We start from the raw sequence: 22388 nt of genomic DNA on the forward strand, positions 1-22388 counted from the left end.
ATAGCCATCTTGTGAGCCACGGACATGTTTCTCAGAAGGAGCATATATTTGAGGTATTGAAAATTATGTATTAGATTACATTAAATCAACAAGTTCATGGAGCTCAGAGTAGGTTATATCTCTTTCCCCTGAAAATGCTAGTTGAACAGCTGATAATACTCTTTAACAGATATTTGAAGGCAAAATGTTAGATGGTGATTGACACAATCCTCAAGATTTTCTTTTCAAGTCAGAATGATTGACAAGGTTTTTGATTACAAGTGTTGATTTAAACTTTGAGACTGCCTAGTTATTAAAATAAAGGCAGAATCTAACACCTTTTAATAGAGGGAAATGTGAGAGCAAGACAGTTGCAATGTAACAAATATTCTTGGCAGCTCAGACACTCATTTTTCTTCTATTACAACCAACAGCAACATTTTAGTCAAATAAAAAAATATTTTATCACTTTTCTTGGTTGAAATAATTTAGACTTCATTTTTTTATAAAAGTGATTATAAATGTTAATCTCCCTGATGAATTCAGAGATAATTTGCTACTCAGAATTATCAGTCACAAGTGATAATTTAACTTCATTGGATTTGATGACATTGAATCCACTGATGCTTCACTAATAATATTTTAACAAAAGATGGAAGAGTGACCTAAACTAATTATAGAAGAACAGTTCAAAATTGAATGATATTAGAGTTCTAGGAAGGAAGTATATGATATCACAATATAGTAATTGTTAAAGAATTATTAACTGGGAACATTTTGATGAAACCTAAACAAAAAATCTACAGTTTTCAGACCCCCAGTGAAATGTATATGTATAGTGTAGATGTATGAAATGCAGATGCATAGATCTTGCAGATCTATACAAAATTGGTATGTTATTGTCATGGTTGATCACTTTTTACACTTAGGTAGAAGTAGGTAGAAAAAGCAAACATAAAACACTGGATCAAATTTTGTCCTGGTTTCAACTTTCATATCATTTTCATTTCAAGCAAGTGATTTGCCTGTTACCCAATGGCCAGTTTCCTTATCTACAAATAGAAAATAATGCCTACTTTATTATATGAACATTTCAATTTAATATATTTCAGAAGTATTTTTAAGCTAAGTTATAAGTTATTATTATTATTAGAGTTGCCAATTTTATACTTAGTGAAATAATAAGACACAGGTGGTCAGATATTACAGTTACTCCAAAATACATTGCTGAAAATGATTCTACTCTAAACTGACACCTAAACATTTTATTTTAGCATAGGTAAATGAAATTGTGATCTTATTTAAGTATTGACAGCAATAGAACATGAATACTATAATAAATTTATATCACCATCATTCATTTAAAGTATACAAGGGGACTTCCCTGGTGATCCAGTGGCTCAGACTCTACGCTCCCCATTCAGGGGACCTGGGTCTGATCCCTGGTCAGGGAACTAGATCCCACATGCTACAATTAAAGACCCTGCATACCACAACCAAGACCTGGTGCAGCCAAATAAATAAATAATGAAAGTGAAAGTGAAGTCACTCAGTCATGTCCGACTCTTTGAGACCACATGGACTGTAGTCTACCAGGCTCCTTCCTCCATGGGATTGTCCAGGCAAGAGTACTGGAATGGGTTGCCATTTCCTTCTCCAGGGGATCTTCCTGACCCAGGGATCGAACCTGGGTCTCCTGCATTCCAGACAGACACTTTAACCTCTGAGCCACCAGGGAAACCCAAATAAATAATAAAAAGTATTAATTTATTTTTAATACCAAATTATTATTTAATAGGAAATTTTATACCATTAATTTTGTCTACTTGAATTTTTATTACCATTCTAATTCTGCAACATTAATTTATCCTAAAGTATGATTTTAAACAGTATTCTATTGACCATCTTATTGTATTTTTCTACAGATATTTATTTTTAAATTTAAATATTATGTAGCCATAAAGCTCTATGTATCTCTTAGAGTGACTTTTTATTGAAGTATTATTTGTACTTGATTTACTTAACACAGGAAAAATATAATGAATTTTAATAAATACTATTTTTATAAAGTAAAATTCATTTGAGATGGTCATGGATTACTTGAAACGGTTGTGGAAACGTTCCTATATTTGCCATTCTGGAGATTTTTCCACATCAGGACAAGCACTGGAGGGAGTTTTGAGACTGCCATATGCTTTTTTAAAAAAATAATAGTGAAAAAGATTATTATGTAAGGGGGAAGAGAAAAGAAAAACCTTCAGGGCAGACAACTTTTTAGGTGAATCAATTTTATAATAGACTACAAATATAACTTAAGAATACTATATCTGATTTCTTTAAAACTATTAATACTTTAATTTAATAGCCCTTTGTTAAAACTTTGGGAACTGCTAAGAGTACAAATTAGAAAACGATTTTCCTAACACTCCGTTGCCCCCTCAAAACATCAAACCTCTGACACTCTTTATTGATTCTGAGTAGTCAATCATCTTTCCAGTCTGTTTCCTTCAGTGACTGAAATTGTCTTAACAGTAATTGAAATGGAAAAAACATAATTCAAGAGCGGCCAGGTGGACCTAAGTAAGGCTAGCCTAGGTAGACTCTAGTCAGATCACCTATGGAGAGAACATTTGTGTGTTTCCATTGAAAGTTTGACTGTGAAGAAAGCTGAGCACCGAAGAATTGATGCTTTTGAACTGTGGTGTTGGAGAAGACTCTTGAGAGTCCTTTGGAATGCAAGGAGATCCAACCAGTCCATTCTAAAGGAGATCAGTCCTGGGTGTTCATTGGAAGGACTGAAACTACAATACTTTGGCCACCTCAGAATGCGAAGAGTTGACTCATTGGAAAAGACCCTGATGCTGGGAGGGATTGGGAGCAGGAGGAGAAGGGGACGACAGAGGATGAGATGGCTGGAAGGCATCACCGACTTGATGGAAATGAGTTTGAGTGAACTCAGGGAGTTGGTGATGGACAGGGAGGCCTGGTGTGCTGTGTGATTCATGGGGTCACAAAGAGTCAGACACAACTGAGCGACTGAACTGAAGCCTAGCCTATTCTCTCTAGTTTTCTCTAGCTCAGAGAATTTAAAGTCTCTGACATACAGGGGTGGAAAGAGCCACCAATGTAATTAACAGAAGGCAATGGCAACCCACTCCACTACTCTTGCCTGGAAAATCCCATGGACAGAGGAGCCTGGTAGGCTGCAGTCTATGGGGTCGCTAGGAGTCAGACATGACTAAGCGACTTCACTTTCACTTTTCACTTTCATGCATTGGAGAAGGAAATGGCAACCCACTCCAGTATTCTTGCCTGGAGAATCCCAGGGACGGGGGAGCCTGGTGGGCTGCCATCTATGGTGTTGCACAGAGTCGGACACGACTGAAGCAACTTAGCAGCAGCAGCAGCAGTATTTATTGCACAACCTATCACGGAGGTGGATTGGCATGAGGCTTTAAAACCCTCAGGTTTTAAATCAATGTAGAGAGGCGAGAAACTAACTTTATGACATTGAGTCCAGAGAGCAGCCTGTGGTGAAGAAATCTCCAAATACCCAGTCTCCTCAGCAATAATTTCATATTAATAATTTGCTAAAGAAAAAACCGAATTTAAAACCACATACCCATTAGTTCTGTTTGTTTGTTTGCTTGTGTAGCTCAAGCAGAGAGATTTTGAACTCAAGTTTAATTACCTTGACAGAGGAAGCCAAAATGAAGGAAGAAGCTCCTTTGTAAAGTGTTTTCAAACCTCTATCTTCTGTAAGACCTTTGAATCACCCTAATTAAGGGCATTGTATGCTCTTTTGTGGCTCTTGATTTATATTCATAGATTTTAGAGTAAAACACAGGAAAAGAGCAATCACCTGCACCCGCACTTTTATTTGAAAAAGATAAAACAGTAATCCTGGGATAGTAAATACCTTCTCCAAGATCACACAGGTAATGTCAAAACATCTCAGTTCAGTGCTTCTCCCCTTTGTTTTCAGGCTAAGGTAGTGCTCAAAGTATGGTCTCTGGATGAGCAGCATAAAAGTCAACTGGGAGCTTCTTAGAAAAGTTAATTTTATAGCTCCAGACTGTTGGATCCAAAACTCTGGGTCTGGTACCCAATAATCTTTATTTTTGAAAGTCTTCTAAGTGATTCTAATGTAATATAACATTTGCGAACCACTGTTTAGAAACTACAGATCAAAACTTTAAGTTCTAACGGTGTTGTCTTAAATGGCCTCGGTTTTGGTTCAATGGAGCAATGTCTGTGTCCTGATTCTGGAAGGGTGTTGATCACCATCTTATCACAAAATAGAAGTTGTACCATGTAGTATTCAAATTTTGAGCTATAAATATCAGTTTCTATGTCCACCTCTCAATTTCTGTATTATCTTGGTAAAAAAGATTTTTAGATTTTGAATTTTAATAAAGTTTTTTGTAAAGATCTATATAGTGAAATTGCTCAGTCGTGTCCGACTCTGTGACTCCATGGATTGTAGCCTATCAGGCTCCTCCCTCCATGGGATTCTTCAGGCAAGAGTACTGGAATGGGTTGCCATTTCCTTCTCCAATATGAAGAAGAAGTAATAGAAACAAACAATAGCTAGAAGACAAGGAAGACTACTTCAGCTCTTAACACGTAAATATAATAGGTTATTTTCTATACATGATAAAAGAAGAAGCAACTCTACTACTAGTCCTTCACAAAGGGCAGCCTTATGCTCACAACTGAGAAATATTTCAAAAAGCTATATGAAGGGGAAAATCTGATCATCCATATGTTTGAATAGATCAAGTTTACTTTTTAAAAGTTAAAAATAAATGTATTTTGAAAAGCTAGTTATAGTAATTGTTCAAATGAAAAGAAGGTGAGAATGATATGGAAGTTCTATGAAGGATCCTGATTTAGAATGAATTTTATGTTTTTCAGAATATGTAATTCGAAGTAAGTTTGCTTATAGAGGGACTAATTTCCTCACCAAGGTCCAAGGAATAGGTGTACAGTATTGAGAGAACAGAATGAAATATTTTAAGGAATGAACGGTTGTTTATGTAAAGTGCAATAATCTCTGATACTCAGCTACTCTATAATCACATTTATAATCCAATACAAAATTTAAACTCTTGTTTTCAAGTCTTTACTTAATTTGCTGAATTATTCCTGTTGCTCAAAGCAAATATACCATAACAAATTATACCATCATTTCACAGAATAATCATACAATTAGTATACAATACAAATGGATTATTCATACATTAAAAAATATTTTAAAATTGTTAACAGGTGACAATTTACTATTTTCTTTATAGCCAAAAAATTTTAATCATGAAACTAGTTGTAATTCAACAAGTAAATTATTTGAGAATGCTTATAAGAATTATCAGTTTTTACTAAACAATGAACACATCCATACACCTTTCTCAGTCCTATTTATTTTTATTGTTCAATAAATTTAAGGCTACATAAAGAAGAAATGAATACAGGCTTTCTAACCATCTTTCCCATATGCTTCCAATATACAATTTGGAAGGTAAAAGAATGGTTGGTAGCTAAATTACCGAATATATTTCCTTGCAGTAAAAAGAAAAGTGCCTTTGTAGAAATGCTGTGGAATTTTCCTATTAAACATGGTGGAATAATTTCTTACCATCTGTAGCATCCATTTAAAATATGTAAACAGTGGTATATTTGCCATCTGTTTGAAGGAGTTTTTATGATACTTTTGAATCTGTCATTCAGTGATATCACCAATTTTATCATCTATGGATGATGCTTAAAACTATGATCAATGACATTTTTGGTAGCCAGACTTGCCTGCTGTGGAAATGAAGCAGCAAAGGACTATAAAAATGGCCAGTAACAACCATAAGAGTTCTGTTAACACCAATAAAACAGTACAGAACAGCTATTTAAAAACATTTAACATCTTGCTGAAGGTGAAGAGAATAATATCTGCAGAATGAGTGCTGTGTATCAGCTTACTCCAGGTAGCTATTAAACAGGTACATTACAATCCAAGCCCTTCCCACATCCTTGGAAACATGTTGAAAAATGATTCTGCCCACAGAAGTTCTCACCAGGTTTTCTACCCAGCCTAATGTTCCGAGATAATTAGTGAGTTTCTCTACATGTCTGAGGAAGTAAAATATGGACTAATTAACAGTTTACTGAACAAAAACAGAATAGATAGATGTAGACATTTATCTTCAAGAAAATGCCAATGAATCCATTAGGATTTCCTATGCTGAGGTGGCATAAATACTCAGATATTCATAGACTAAGTTTTCAAGGTAAGTTAATAGTTTTCATGGAATTCAAAGACCTACCAGGTTCTGAGGCTTGGAATATTTAGACAAGAGTAAACAAAACCAGTTCCTTATGATAGCACATTATTTAAGAAGAAAAGTTATTCTAAGATGTGTTTTCTTCAAATTAGAAAAATTTCACTAGTTCTTGGATGGTTCTTCACCACCTACTATTTTTGGCCTGGCACAGGGTAGTGAGACAAACAAATTAAAGTCAGTAAAATTACAGGAAAGAAGGTTGTATCCTTAGTGAACTTCACTTAATGGTAACTACAGCTTTAGCCTATATTGACTGATCTTCAAAATGATGTCTGGATTTTTTTTTTCCAGTTTTGAATATTAGACATCTTTCTAAAATTCTCTGTTAAAGGTGAACTTTATAGATTCCTCTTCTATATGCTTGGTCCTTTCCTCAAGTTAAGGATTGGGGTTTCCTAAAGCATTGACTATTTCATGGTAATTGTGTAGCAATATAATACAGACTGACTTTGAAATGCAATTCACTACTATTAGAAATCAGATTCAAGAATGATCTGTATAAAAAGAGGGGAAAATAAAATTAGAAAAAAAATACATATTAAGCTAAAAAACATTTATGTGATATTGTGGCTGTGCATTGTCAACTGAAAGAAAAATGCACCCTATAAGAACTGTGAGTTGAGTTTTATTCAGGGTCTTACTGAAGACTATAGCTTGGGAAGCAGACTTTCAGTGAAATCGCAGAGAGAACTGCTCCTGGGAAGTAGAGGGAGAAGCCAGTTATATACATGATTTTGCCTAGGGAATACAGGCAGTCAAGCATGTGTGTGTGTGCTAAGCTGCTTTAATCCTATCCAACTTTTTGTGACCCTATAGACTATAGCCTGACGGGCTCCAATGTCCATAGGATTCTCCAGGCAAGAATACTGGAGTGGGTTGCCATGCCCTCCTCCAGGATATTTTCCTGTCCCAGGGGTTGAACCCAGGTCACTTATGTCTCCTAAATTAGCAAACAGTAAAGCGTCTGCCTACACTGTGGGAGACCTGGGTTCGAGCCCTGGGTTGGGAAGATCCTCTATAGAAGGAAATGGCAACCCACTCCAGTACGCTTGCCTGGAAAATCCCATGGACAGAGGAGCCCGGTAGGCTACAGTCCATTGGGTCGCAAAGAGTCGGACACGACCGAGCGACTTCACTTCACTCCTTTACCACTCTTACCACTTGGGAAGCCCATAGTCAAGCACACTCCTCTGTCAAAAGGTCACTGCTAATTACAAGGAACAGCTATCTCAATGCTTTTAGAGCTTTTATGTGTATAGGAAGATTCAAGAATCTGGACTCATTAAAATTCTTCTCTAGATTTATCTAACTATCTAGCAGGTCTGCTTTTCCAAAGCACAGAGTGCCTCATGCTGTTTTTCCTTCTGAATTCCTTTTGGGGTATACTGTTGGTCAGCACCTGCAGGCTAATGATTTAATCCTTGTAGAACCAGGTGATGAACAACATTCTTTGTTTTACAGTATTATTTGCGTTAGCAAAAATATATTATATTTAAATAGCCATTTGTATTTCCTCTTATTGATGTGGGTTTTGTAGTAGTTATAATTTCCAACAGTATATTATCCAACAAGACATCACTAAAGTATATTGTCATCCCAGAGGAGAATGTGGCTAGGAAAGTTTAGCTCTCCTAATATACTGATATATTTATTTAAATGTAGTATTTTATTTGGGAGGAGACACACGGGAGATTTTCAGGCAATGCCATTTTATTCCTAAAATATCAAGAAAAGCATAATATTTACAGTACAAAGGACTATAGTAAAATAGCTTGGCATAAGATAAATGCACAAAAATCAATTATTTTCCTATATAAGACAGTGAAATTATTTAAAAAATGTGAATTCATTCACAATGAAAATGAAATCACTTTAAAAAACAACTAAGTAGGTATACCAAGAAAAGATGAAAACTTTTCAAAAAATAAAAAGACTGAATAAAAAGGAAAGACATATCATAGATTTGAATGAGTAATAAATTATAGTATGTTAAACATACTTTAAATTCTCTTTGGAAAAAAACAAGAAAGGTGATTCTAAAACTATTTGGAAGAAGACTCACAATATCATAGGTCAGGAATTATTGAATATGATGATGCAGTTTTGTGACTTATAAGAACTATATACATTCAGATGATCAAAATATATTTCTCATATGTATCTTATCTTCATCCACAGTTCCTGGCTCACAGTTTTCCAAATCCTTAGAATTTCCTAAGTGTTGACAGTGACAAATGTGTCTCTTGTTATATTAATGAAGTGCATTTCTGGACCCCATCTAAGGATGGGACTGGTTGCTAGAAGAACCAACCATACAACTAAAGGGGTGGAACTTTCAGTCCCATCCCCTGACCTCCAGGGAAGCCAAGGGACTGGAGGGTGAATCAGATGCCCGTGGCCAGTAATTAATTGGCCATGACTATGTATTGAAGGGCTTCCCCGGTAGTGCAATGGTAAAGAATCTACCTGCCCATGCAGGAGACACGAGAGATATGACTTTGATCCTTGGACCAGGAAGCTTCCATGGGGAAGGAAATGGCAACCCGCTCCAGTATTCCTGCCTGGAAAATTCCACAGACAGAGGAGCCTGGCAGACTACTGTTCAGGGGGTTGTAAAGAGTTGGACATGACTGAGTGACTGAGCACATGTATTGAAGCCTCTATAAAAACCCAAAATGATGGGGTTTGGAGAACTTCTGAGTTGGTGAACACATAGAGTGTGAGGAGAGGGTTAGCTGCTGGAGAGGGCATGGAAGCTCCTCACTCTTCCCCCCACCTTGTCCTGTGCATCTTCTCTCTGGCTGTTCCTAATTTAGATTTTGTTTATATAATAAACTGGCAATCTAGTTAGTGAAAAGATGTTCTGAGTTCTGTGAGCCATTACAGAAAATTAGTTGAACCCAAGGAAAGATTGATTGTGGGAACTTCTGACTTATAGCTAGACAGTCAGAATTGCAGGTAGCAACATGGGCTTGTGACTAGCATCTGAAATGGGCCTTGGGGCAGTCTCATAAGACTGAACCCCTAACTGGTGGAATGTGATGCTCTCTGAGGAAGATATCAGAATTGAGTTGCATTGAGTTAAATTCTTGCATATACTATTGGTGTCTGAGAGTTGCTTGTTAGCGTGAGAAAACCCTCCCTTCTATACCTCCCTCCACCCCCGCCACCTCCACATTGGACTTGACTCCAGAACTCTTTTAATGAGGTATGAAAGGAATTTTCTCATTCTATTGGCTTTTTAAACACACGATAATTTAAACACTGCAGTATTGTCATAAGATTTGAAAAGTGGACAGAATATAAGAAACTGCCTCCAAATGGATATTAATATATATAATATAATATTTAAATAAATAAACATGTTTAATAATATAAGGGAAATTGTGCTATATTAAGAAAAGAAATAAATCAAATCTTCACCAGAAACCACACAAAACAAATCTTTGACAGATATAGTTAGTTAAAACCATAAAAACCCTTAGAAGGGAGTGTTAGATGATCAGTTAAATTCCCACTGAGGTAGAATTTTCTGAACATGCCAAAGAAGCTATTCAATAATATTAAAACTGTTTTCAATTATAATACATTAAAATATACCATAAAAGCAAAAAAGAAAAGCTAGTAAGTATATTTGCAATAAATATGACAGCATATTACTTTGCTTAATATAAACAGATTTTAAGAGTCATCAAGAAAGTACTATAAGAAGTAGTGTCAGTGTGAAAAAATAATTCAAAGGAAAAATGGGAAATAAACAAGAAAAAGCATGTAATTTTATTGATAATTAAAGAAATGGAGAAGACTCATGAGAGTCCCTTGGACTACAAGATCAAACCAGTCAATCCTAAAGGAAATCAACCCTGAATGTTCCCTGGAAGGATTATTGCTGAAACTGAAGCCCCAATACTTTGACCACCTGATGCAAAGAGTGGACTCATTGGAGAAGACCCTGATGCTGGGAAAGATTGAAGGCAAAAGGAGAAGGAGGCAGCAGAGGATAAAATGGTTAGCATCACTGGCTCAAAGGACATGAATTTGAGCACAGTCCAGGAGACAATGGAGGACAGAGGAGTCTGGCCTGCTGCAGTCCACGGGTTCACAAAGAGTCAGACATGATGTAGTGATTGAACAAAACAGCAAAGAAATGGAGATTATAACAGTGAATGTGTGTGTGTTAGTCACTCAGTCATGTCTGACACTTCATGACCCATGGACTGCCAGGCTCCTCTGTCCGTGGAATTCTCCAGGAAAGAATACTGGAATGGGTTGCCATGCCCTTCTCCAGGGGATCTTCCTGACCGAGGGATCGAACCTGGGTCTCCCGAATTGCAGGCAGATTCTTTACCATTTGAGCTACCCAGGAGGCCTTTTTTTCCCCCTTGTCATATTATAAAGGTTTAAGAATTTGGCATGGTAGGCAATGGCACCCTACTCCAGTACTCTTGTCTGGAAAATCCCATGGACAGAGGAGCCTGGAAGACTGTCCATGGGGTCGCGAAGAGTCGGACACGACTGAGCGATTTCACTTTCACTTTTCACTTTCATGCATTGGAGAGGGAAATGGCAACCCACTCCAGTGTTCTTGCCTGGAGAATCCCAGGGACGGGGGAGCCTGGTGGGCTGCCGTCTATGGGGTCGCACAGAGTCAGACACGACTGAAGCATCTTAGCAGCAGTAGCAGCAGCAACAATCTAGTAATTTCAGTTTTAGCAACCTTCTCTAATAAGCTAAAGATCCAAAACTCATTGCCATATTAGGGAAAAATTCAAGACTCTTAAGGTATCAAAGACTAAAAGAATGAATTTAAAAAACATGGCACAAACATAGAAAATAATACAGCTGTTAAAATTTGTAATTTTGGCTTCTCTTCATCTTTCCTTCTATTCATGAACAATTTGGACTCAAAATCATGAGACAGGGAAGAGAAAGGTAGGCATTTCAATATCTGTATATTGAAAACTAAAATTTTGTTCCAGTATCTTCAAATCTAGTCTAATACCACAGAGTCTATTTTCCTTTATCCCTTTCCAATTTTTTTAGTCCCTTTTCCTTAGGTGAAAAATCAACTTTCACTGTCCTTCACAGATATACTTTCTGTATTTAAGTGTGTACCATGGTGAGAATTTTAGATGCCCTGAGTGGGATATTGGTAACCAAGTAGGAGGGGAAGGCATGTTTGTTTGGTGTCAGAGCCTGGATAAGGTAAGATTAGTAGGGTGTTAGAGCTGGAGTAGGATAAGGAGAACATCCATGTAGTGGGTCAGGGCAGTCATGTGTGAAGAGTTAGTGTCCAAGTGTGTGAGAAGGGAACCTATCTCAGGCTGCTGGAGCCTGAGCAGGGTGAGCAAGTCATCCTTGTAAGGGAAGTAGATACAACAGAAAGTGTAGCTGTGAGGGATAGTGAACGCTGGTTTCTCACTGAAGGAGAAGGCATCGCCAAATCTGCAAAGGGAGAAAAGCAGAATAAATTACTGGTATTGGATTAAGATTGAAGGTATTGGTATGAACTTGTAGTTTTCAACATATAGATATAGAGAAACATAGGAATAAGGTGTGTGTGTGTGTGTGTGTGTGTGCTTGAAGTAGAGAAAGAAAATGGAATGATTATACTGAATTTGTGCAGAAGACCATTCTTGTTTGTAGAAAAAATATAAAGAAATTAGGAGGTAATAGGATATCACATCAACACTATACTTTTTAAAATACATTAAGATCTTTTAAAACATTTAAAACTTTGATTTGTATAAACTTAAGATTGTTTCAAAAATTTGCAAATATAATTTCAAATAAGCAAAGTATCATATACACATAAACACCCTTATATATGTGTGCGGGGGACATTAGAAGTTAAAATGATGGATGTAGTTTTCCATGTAAATGATCAGAGCTTCGGTTCTCTGTAAACTTACAGCAGTGATGAATGTTAAGCAGCAATGCCATATGCATTATTAATAAAACTGTTAGTTCATGAGTATGCTTCACATTTCCCTTCAGCTGTGTTGTAATTATGAATTCACTCTACAGACCAAACTTTGATGAGCTACAGTTTGAGATTTTCAATTTGAGTTGATGGATTTACCCAAGACTAAGGATATGATTTTTGTTTATTTGTTTGGAACACCAAGAAATTAACTACAGACAAAATAGCAAATGGGTTAAGAGCACACAATGTGGATCCACTTAAAACTAGTTTGAAGTACTAACATCAGCCTTTAAAAGCCATGTGACGGATTAGAAGAGGAAAGTTAATTTCTCAGAGGGGTTAATAAACCTTTGTCATAGGCTGTGAGAGAACTAAATTTGCTAATACATGGTATCTGTCATACGATAAGTACCCAGTACAATGCTGTTATAAATTACTACGATCTCTGTATGAATCAGGGAAGGTTAGTTGCTGTAACAACTGTCTCAGAGGTTTAACATGACAAAATAAAATTATCCCTTATTTTATAGTCTGACTAAAGTCAGAAAGGAGGCATTGCTCTGTTCAATCAGGAGCCTACTAGACTCTACTCACTAAGCACTTTTGTCATTTTCTGAGGTCTTTGATTCTTTGTGTTTGCTGACACACAAAAGAAAAAGAGCAGAACATGTGGCAGGTATATCCCCTCTTAATAACTTTGGTAATTGTTAGCACATAATTTCAGCCATGGTCTATTCATGAGAACTAGTCACAGAACTTCACGTAGTTGCAAGAGATGTGAGAAGTGATGTCTACTGGTAAATTGAGGACAAAGACAAAGATGGATATTACAAGCATTTGTGGTCTTTGTTACCATCTGCCTTTCTGGTCTCCAAATATGAAACTCGCTTCTTTGCAGAGAGAGGTCATCTCAGTTCAGTTCAGTTCATTTACTCAGTCATGTCCAACTCTTTGCCACCCCATGAGTTGCAGCACGCCAGGCCATCCTGTCCATCACTAACTCCTGGAGTTCACTCAAACTCATGTCCATCGAGTCAGTGATGCCATCCAGCCATCTCATCCTCTGTCGTCCCCTTCTCCTCCTGCCGCCAATCCCTCCCAGCATCAGAGTCTTTTCCAGTGAGTCAACTCTTCGCATGAGGTGGCCAAAGAACTGGAGTTTCATCTTTAGCATCAGTCCTTCCAAAGAACACCCAGGACTGATCTCCTTTAGAAAGAACTGGTTGGATCTCCTTGCAGTCCAAGGGACTCTCAAAAGTCTTTTCCAACACCACAGTTCCAAATCATCCATTCTTTGGTGCTCAGCTTTCTTCACAGTCCAACTCTCACATCCATACATGACTATTGGAAAAACCATAGCCTTGACTAAACGGACCATTGCTGGAAAAGTAATGCCTCTACTTTTGAATATGCTATCTAGGTTGGTCATAACTTTCCTTCCAAGGAGTAAGCGTCTTTTAATTTCATGGCTACAGTCACCATCTGCAGTGATTTTGGAGCCCATAAAAATAAAGTCTGACACTGTTTCCACTGTTTTCCCATCGATTTCCCATGAAGTGATGGGATCAGATGCCATGATCTTCGTTTTCTGAATGTTGAGCTTTAAGCCAACTTTTCACTGTCCACTTTCACTTTCATCAAGAGGCTTTTTAGTTCCTCTTCACTTTTTGTCATAAGAGTGGTGTCATCTGCATATCTGAGATTATTGATATTTCTCCTGGCAATCTTGATTCCAGCTTGTGCCTCTTCCAGCCCAGTGTTTCTCATGATGTACTCTGCACATAAGTTAAATAAGAGGGTGCCAATATACTGCCTTGACGTACTGCTTTTCCTATTTGGAACCAGTCTGTTGTTCCATGTCCAGTTCTAACTGTTGCTTCCTGACCTGCATACAGGTTTCTCAAGAGGCAGATCAGGTGGTCTGGTATTCCCATCTCTTTCAGAATTTTCCACAGTTTATTGTCATCCACACAGTTAAAGGCTTTGGCATGGTCAATAAAGCAGAAATAGATGTTTTTCTGGAACTCTCTTGCTTTTTCCATGATCCAGCGGATGTTGGCAATTTGATCTCTGGTTCCTCTGCCTTTTCTAAAACCAGCTTGAACATCTGGAAGTTCACAGTTCATGTATTGCTGAAGCCTGGCCTGAAGAATTTTAAGCATTACTTTACTAGCGTGTGAGATGAGTGCAATTGTGTGGTAGTTTGAGCATTCTTTGGCATTGCCTTTCTTTGGGATTGGAATGAAAACTGATCTTTTCCAGTCCTGTGGCCACTGCTGAGTTTTCCAAATTTGCTGACATATTGAGTGCAGCACTTTCACAGCATCGTCTTTCAGGATTTGAAATAGCTCAGCTGCAATTCCATCACCTCCACTAGCTTTGTTCATAGTGATGCTTCCTAAGGGCCACTTGACTTCACATTCCAGGATGTCTGGTTCTAGGTGAGTGATCACACCATCGTGATTATCTTGGTCTTGAAGATCTTTTTTGTACAGTTCTTCATGTATTCTTGCCACCTCTTCTTAATATTGTCTGCTTCTGTTAGGTCCATACCATTTCTGTCCTTTATAGAGCCCATCTTTGCATGAAATGTTCCCTTGGTATCTCTAATTTTCTTGAAGAGATCTCTAGTCTTTCCCATTCTGTTGTTTCCTCTATTTCTTTGCTGTTGCTGCTAGCCATCCCTAAAACAGAAATCCCACTATGTTACTCTCCATGAGTATCTCATGTTGCTGCACATCTTGTTTTGGCCTTTGTTCAAAAGTTGTTATGTTCCAAACTGTTAAGAGTGTTGTAGAGCACACAAGTTGGGGAGACAGAGACAGTGTCTCCCTTCAGGCCAGAGGTCAGAATTGTTTGCTTTCCAGAAGCAAATACAGGTTAATTATCATTATTATTATTATTATTTTGTTTACAAAACTTTGCCTAGTATTTATTTCTGCATAGCCTTTGGGATAATGATACTTTCCTATCTCTTGTGGTGGATAAAGCAAATAAGTGTTAATTTTATAAGTATTATTCTGTACCATATGTACATATTTACTCACTTTTATGTAAACATGTTACCTAATTTTATTAATGAAAAAATACTGGTAAAAACATATGTATTTCTCCACAAATGCCAGTCAGTAATACTTTACACTATAATCTTTTTTAGTTAAAAGGACAAAATCCACATGTTCCTATCAATAAATGCAGAAAAATCTGTTGATAATTTTTAACCTTCATTCATGATAAAGTAAATCATTTGTTGTGAACTAAGATTACAAATGATAACTCTTCAGCCTATTAAGATTATTGATCAAAAACCTCAACCAAACATTATATTTTAATGATAAAAATTTTTAAGCCTTTCCTTCAAAATCAAGAACGGAATGAGACCAAGTGAAAGTTGCTCAGTCATGTCTGACTCTTTGTGACCGCATGAACTATATAGTCCATGGAATTCTCCAGGCCAGAATACTGCAGTGAGTAGCCTATCCATTCTCCAGTGGGTCCTCCCGTCCCAGTAATTAAATCAGGGTCTCCCACACTGCAGGCAGATCCTTTACCAACTGAGCTATCAGGGAAGCCCAAGGAATGAGACAAAGACACTGCTGATCACTGTTCATATAAATATCATACTAAAGAATCTAGTTAAGGAAATATAATTAATACATAAAAGATGAGTTTAAGTAAATTATATTAGCAAAGCTAAAGTGTAATTTTAAAAATGAATTTATTTCACAATTAAAGATTAAAACAAAAATCTTTGCCTAGAGTTAAATATAACAAAAATGTTGGTGAATTCATGGAGAAAATATTAATAGTAGCATGTAATGAAAAACATTAAAGGAATAAAAATAAATTGAGAGGTAAGGTATTAAGTTGAATTATATGCTTGAGAAACCTATATGCAGGTCAGGAAGCAACAGTTAGAACTGGACATGGAACAACAGACTGGTTCCAAATAGTAAAAGGAGTATGTCAAGGCAGTATATTGTCACCCTGCTTATTTAACTTATATGCTGAGTACATCATGAGAAACACTGGGCTGGAAGAAGCACAAGCTGGAATCAAGATTGCTGGGAGAAATATCAATAACCTCAGATATGCAGATGACACCACTCTTATGGCAGAAAGTGAAGAGAAACTAAAAAATCTCTTGATGAAAGTGAAAGAGGAGAGTAAATAAGTTGGCTTAAAGCTCAACATTCAGAAAATGAAGATCATGGCATCTGGTCCCATCACTTCCTGGGAAATAGATGGAGAAACAGTGTCAGACTTTATTTTTATGGGCTCCAAAATCACTGCAGATGGGGATTGCAGCCATGAAATTAAAAAACACTCTTTGGAAGGAAAGTTATGACCAACCTAGATAGCATATTCAAAAGCAGAGACATTACTTTGCCAACAAAGGTCCGTCTAGTCAAGGCTATGGTTTTTCCAGTGGTCATGTATGGATGTGAGAATTGGACTGTGAAGAAAACTGAGCGCCAAAGAATTGATGGTTTTGAACTGTGGTGTTGGAGAAGACTGTTGAGAGTCCCTTGGACTGCAAGGAGATCCAACCAGTCCATCCTAAAGGAGATCAGTCCTGGGTGTTCACTGGAAGGACTGATGCTAAAGCTGAAACTCCAGTACTTTGGCTACCTCATGCTAAAGTTGACTCACTGGAAAAGACTCTGATGCTGGGAGTGATTGGGGGCAGGAGGAGAAGGGGACGACAGAAGATGAGATGGCTGGATGGCATCACTGACTCAATGGACATGAGTGAACTCCGGGAGTTGGTGATGCACAGGGAGGCCTGGCATTATGCGATTTTGGGGTTGCAAAGAGTCAGACACGACTGAGCGACTGAACTGAACTGAACTGAACTAATATGATACTGCTGTTTTGTTAGGTCAGATTTGGTCAGATATCAGCAATTTCATATGGTTCAACTCAATATATCCCTGAAAAAGACACAATGTTATGAAACTGATATTTTCCCAACATTAACGTATACACACATTTCTTTTCCCATGAAAAACCAATGTAACATAATTATAAAGTCTGTAAAATTTCAAGAATATATTTTTAACACTATAAAAGGATATTATGTAGCCCTACCAAAATTATAGTAAAATTGTAATTATAGCTAAACAATAGTATTTGTATATGGATAATGAAATAGCCAATGATCATATATTAAGATCCCAGAAGCAGATTCTTAGTATTGCAAATCTTGGTATCAATCTGATTTGCTTCTAAAGATCAGCTGGAGACAGAATGGACCATTTATTGAAGGATGATTGCGCATTTAGCAAAAGATAATTTTGTAACCCACTTTAGACAAAACTGGAGTGGGTACCCGTTCCTTTTTCCAGGGAATTTCCTCAATGCCAGGGATTGAACCCAAGTCTCCCATATTGCAGGCAGATTCTTTACCAGCTGAGCCACCAGGGAAGCTCAAGAATACTGGAGTGGGTGGCCTATCCTTTCTCCTGCAGTTCTTCCTGACCCAGGAATCTAACGGGGGTCTCCTGCATTGTAGGCTGATTCTTTACCAGCCGAGCTACCAGGGCAGCCCATAGGTTGTATAGAAAAATTAAATCCAGATAATGAAAATTTGAAAATGTGAAAAACTTTTAAGGCTAATGCAAAAGTAAATGTAGGAAAAAATGTCATGAAATTAAGGTAATAATATATTAAACAAGATATAAAAAGTACAACTCATGATAAAAAAGATTACATACTTAAAGCCTTCACTAATCAAAGAGAAAAATTTTAGATTAAAAGCTGCACATTGAACATATGTCTTTTAACATACAATACTGATAAAGGCATTGTATCAGAATGTATCATTTACTGTTACAAATTAGGGTGTGAAATTAACCAAATTAAAAATTGGGTGAAAATCAGTGCCATTTATTTTAAGTGAGAGAGGCACACATAACATACACAAATATGAAAGCATGGTAAATTCATGGGAAACTTCATGGAAATTGCAAATCAAAACAATAGTAAAGTACAATTTCACATGAATCAGATTGACAGAACTTTTCTTTGCCTATTTTAGGGGTTATTTTTGGATGTGGGGCATTGAGAACTATCACACAGAATTGGCAGGAATGTAAATTTGAAAACTACATTATGGATAAACCTAAATTCAACCAGTTTATGATGTGAGTCTTATGGCCCAGCAAGTCCATTCCTAGGCATATACCCTAGAGAAATTCTATCCCAAATGCCCAAGGAGTCATATAAAAGAATTTTATTGTAGCATTGTTCATGATGTCCAAAAAACTAGGAACAATCAAAATCTTCATCATCAATGATACTTTTCACATAAGGCCCCAAAACATGCAAAACTAAATAATATATATTTTAAGAATACATACATGTGAAACAATTCTTTTGGAAAAAATCTATGATAAATACAAAAGTATGATTCATGGTTTTCACAGGGAGGAGGAGAAATAGACCAGGGTCAGGGAGGAGTGTACAGTGTTTCCCTAGTATTGATAATTCAATTACTTGGATTATTTTAATATTTTGCCTTATAAAGGTATTAATCGAGCCCATCTTTGCATGAAATGTTCCTTTGGTATCTCTGATTTTCTTGAAGAGATCCCTACTCTTTCCCATTCTGTTGTTTTCCTCTATTTCTTTGCATTGATCGCTGAAGAAGGCTTTTTTATCTCTTCTTGCTATTCTTTGGAACTCTGCATTCAGATATTTATATCTTTCCTTTTCTTCTTTGCTTTTCACCTCTCTTCTTTTCACAGCTATTTGTAAGGCCTCCCCAGACAGCCATTTTGCTTTTTTGCATTTCTTTTCCATGGGAATGGTCTTAATCCCTGTCTCCTGTACAATGTCACGAACCTCATTCCATAGTTCATCAGGCACTCTATCTATCAGATCTAGGCCCTTAAATCTATTTCTCACTTCCACTGTATAATCATAAGGGATTTGATTTAGGTCATACCTGAATGGTCTCGTGGTTTTCCCTACTTTCTTCAATTTAAGACTGAATTTGGCAATAAGGAGTTCATGGTCTGAACCACAGTCTGCTCCTGGTCTTGTTTTTGCTGACTGTATAGAGCTTCTCCATCTTTGGCTGCAAAGAATATAATCAATCTGATTTCGGTGTTGACCATCTGGTGATGTCCATGTATAGAGTCTTCTCTTGTGTTGTTGGAAGAGGGTGTTTGTTATGACCAGTGCATTTTCTTGGCAAAACTCTATTAGTCTTTGCCCTGCTTCATTCCATATTCCAAGGCCAAATTTGCCCATTACTCCAGGTGTTTCTTGACTTCCTACTTTTGCATTCCAGTCCCCTATAATGAAAAGGACATCTTTTGGGGGTGTTAGTTCTAAAAGGTCTTGTAGGTCTTCATAGAACTGTTCAACTTTAGCTTCTTCAGCGTTACTGTTGGGGCATAGACTTGGATTACTGTGATATTGAATGATTTGCCTTGGAAATGAACAGAGATGATTCTGTCGTTTTTGAGATTGCATCCAAGTACTGCATTTTGGACTCTTTTGTTGACCGTGATGGCCACTCCATTTCTTCTGTGGGATTCCTGCCTGCAGTAGTATATATAATGGTTATCTGAGTTAAATTCACCCATTCCAGTCCATTTTAGTTCACTGATTCCTAGAATGTTGACAATCACTCTTGCCATCTCTTGTTTGACCACTTCCAATTTGCCTTGATTCATGGACCTGACATTCCAGGTTCCTATGCAATATTGCTCTTTACAGCATCGGACCTTGCTTCTATCACCAGTCACATCCACAGCTGGGTATTCTTTTTGCTTTGGCTCCATCCCTTCATTATTTCTGGAGTTATTTCTCCACTGATCTCCAGTAGCATATTGGGCACCTACTGACCTGGGGAGTTTCTCTTTCAGTATCCTATCATTTTGCCTTTTCATACTGTTCATGGGGTTCTCAAGGCAAGAATACTGAAGTGGTTTGCCATTCCCTTCTCCAGTGGACCACATTCTGTCAGATCTCTCCACCATGACCCATGGGCATGGCTTAGTTTCATTGAGTTAGACAAGGCTGTGGTCCTAGTGTGATTAGATTGACTAGTTTTCTGTGAGTATGGTTTCAGTGTGTTTGCCCTCTGATGCCTTCTTGCAACACCTACCGTCTTACTTGGGTTTCTCTTACCTTGGGCGTGGGATATCTCTTCACAGCTGCTCCAGCAAAGCGCAGCCATTGCTCCTTACTTTGGGCGAGGGTTATCTCCTCACTGCCACCCTTCCTGACCTTCAACGTGGGATAGCTCCTCTAGGCCCTCCTGCGCCCGCGCAGCCAGGGCTTCTTGGACGTGGGGTTGGTCCTCCCAGCTACTGCCCCTGGCCTCAGGCATGGGGTTGCTCCTCCTGGCCACCGCCCTTGGCCTCGGGCGTGGGGGTGTGGGGTAGCTCCTCCCGGCCACCGCCCCTGACCTCAGACGCGGGGTACACTTACTCCTTGGAAGGAAAGTTATGACCAACCTAGACAGCATATTCAAAAGCAAAGACATTACTTTGCCAACAAAGGTCCGTCTAGTCAAGGCTATGGCTTTTCCAGTGGTCATGTATGGATGTGAGAGTTGGACTGTGAAGAAGGCTGAGCGCTGAAGAATTGATGCTTTTAAACTGTGGTGTTGGAGAAGACTCTTGAGAGTCCCTTGGACTGCAAGGAGATCCAACCAGTCCATTCTGAAGGAGATCAGCCCTGGGATTTCTTTGGAAGGAATGATGCTAAAGCTGAAATTCCAGCACTTTGGCCACCTCATGCGAAGAGTTGACTCATTGGAAAAGACTCTGATGCTGGGAGGGAATGGGGGCAAGAGGAGAAGGGGACGACAGAGGATGAGATGGCTGGATGGCATCACTGACTCGATGGACGTGAGTCTGAGTGAACTCTGGGAGTTGGTGATGGACAGGGAGGCCTGGCGTGCTGCGATTCATGAGGTCATAAAGAGTCGGACACGACTGAGTGACTGATCTGATCTGAAGATATTAATGGACATGGAACCACAGACAGTTTCCAAATAGGAAAAGGAGTACATCAAGGCTGTATATTGTCACCCTGCTTATTTAACTTGTAAGCAGAGTACATCATGAGAAACGCTGGGCTGGAGGAAGCACAAGCTGGAATCAAGATTGCCAGGAGAAATATCAATAACCTCAGATATGCAGATGACACCACCCTTATGGCAGAAAGCAAAGAAGAACTAAAGAGCTTTTTGATGAAAATGAAAGAGGAGAGTTAAAAAGTTGATTAAAGCTCAACTCTCATAAAACTAAGATTATGGCATCCAGTCCCTTCACTTCATGGCAAATAGATGGGGAAACAGTGGAAACAGTGACAGACTTTATTTTGGGGGGCTCCAAAAATCACTGCAGATGGTGACTGCAGCCATTAAATTAAAAGACGCTTGCTCCTTGGGAGAAAAGTTATGACCAACATAGACAGCATATTAAAAAGCAGAGACATTACTTTGTCAACAAAGGTCCATCTAGTCAAGGCTATGGTTTTTCCAGTAGTCATATATGGATGTGAGATTTGGACTATAAAGAAAGCTGAGCGCCAAAGAATTGATGCTTTGAACTATGGTGTTGGAGAAGACCCTTGAGAGTCCCTTGGACAGCAAGAGATCTAACCAGTCCACCCTAAAAGACATCAGTCCTAAATATTCATTGGAAGGACTGATGTTGAAGCTGAAACTCTGATACTTTGGCCACCTGATGTGAAGAACTGACTCATTTGAAAAGACCCTGATGCTGGGAAAGATTGAAGGCAGGAGAAAAAGGGGATGGCAGAGGATAAGATGGTTGTATGGCATCACCAACTCAGTGGACCTGAGTTTGAGAAAATTCTGGGGGTTGGTGATGGACAGGGAGGCCTGGCGTGTTGCAGTCCATGGGGTCGCGAAGAGTCAGACACAACTGAACAAGTGAACTGAACTGAACTGAAAGGTATTAAAACATCCCCAGGTATTAATGAAATGTTTCACAATAAATTCTAAGACAGAGAATGAATTACTCCCCAGAAGCCCAAAGTGGGTTAGGAGACAACAGTTTCAAGTCATTTTAAATCAATTCCACTTTCTTGGATCTCATAAATCCAGCTGTCTTTAAGCATGATTTAAAATCCAGGCCAGCACCATCCCTGCCGTTGCACACAGA

At 38.1% G+C, this 22388-nt stretch overlaps 1 non-coding gene across 1 annotated transcript; it reads right to left on the bottom strand.

Moving 5' to 3' along the window:
- Positions 1–1644: 1644 nt before the first annotated feature.
- On the bottom strand, positions 1645–1717 carry TRNAS-GGA (transfer RNA serine (anticodon GGA)). Its single transcript has one exon. It is a non-coding gene; the product is annotated as a tRNA-Ser (tRNA).
- Positions 1718–22388: the final 20671 nt, after the last annotated feature.

The sequence above is a fragment of the Bos indicus genome, chromosome 4 (assembly GCF_029378745.1).
Source record: "Bos indicus isolate NIAB-ARS_2022 breed Sahiwal x Tharparkar chromosome 4, NIAB-ARS_B.indTharparkar_mat_pri_1.0, whole genome shotgun sequence".
Lineage (NCBI taxonomy): Eukaryota > Metazoa > Chordata > Mammalia > Artiodactyla > Bovidae > Bos > Bos indicus.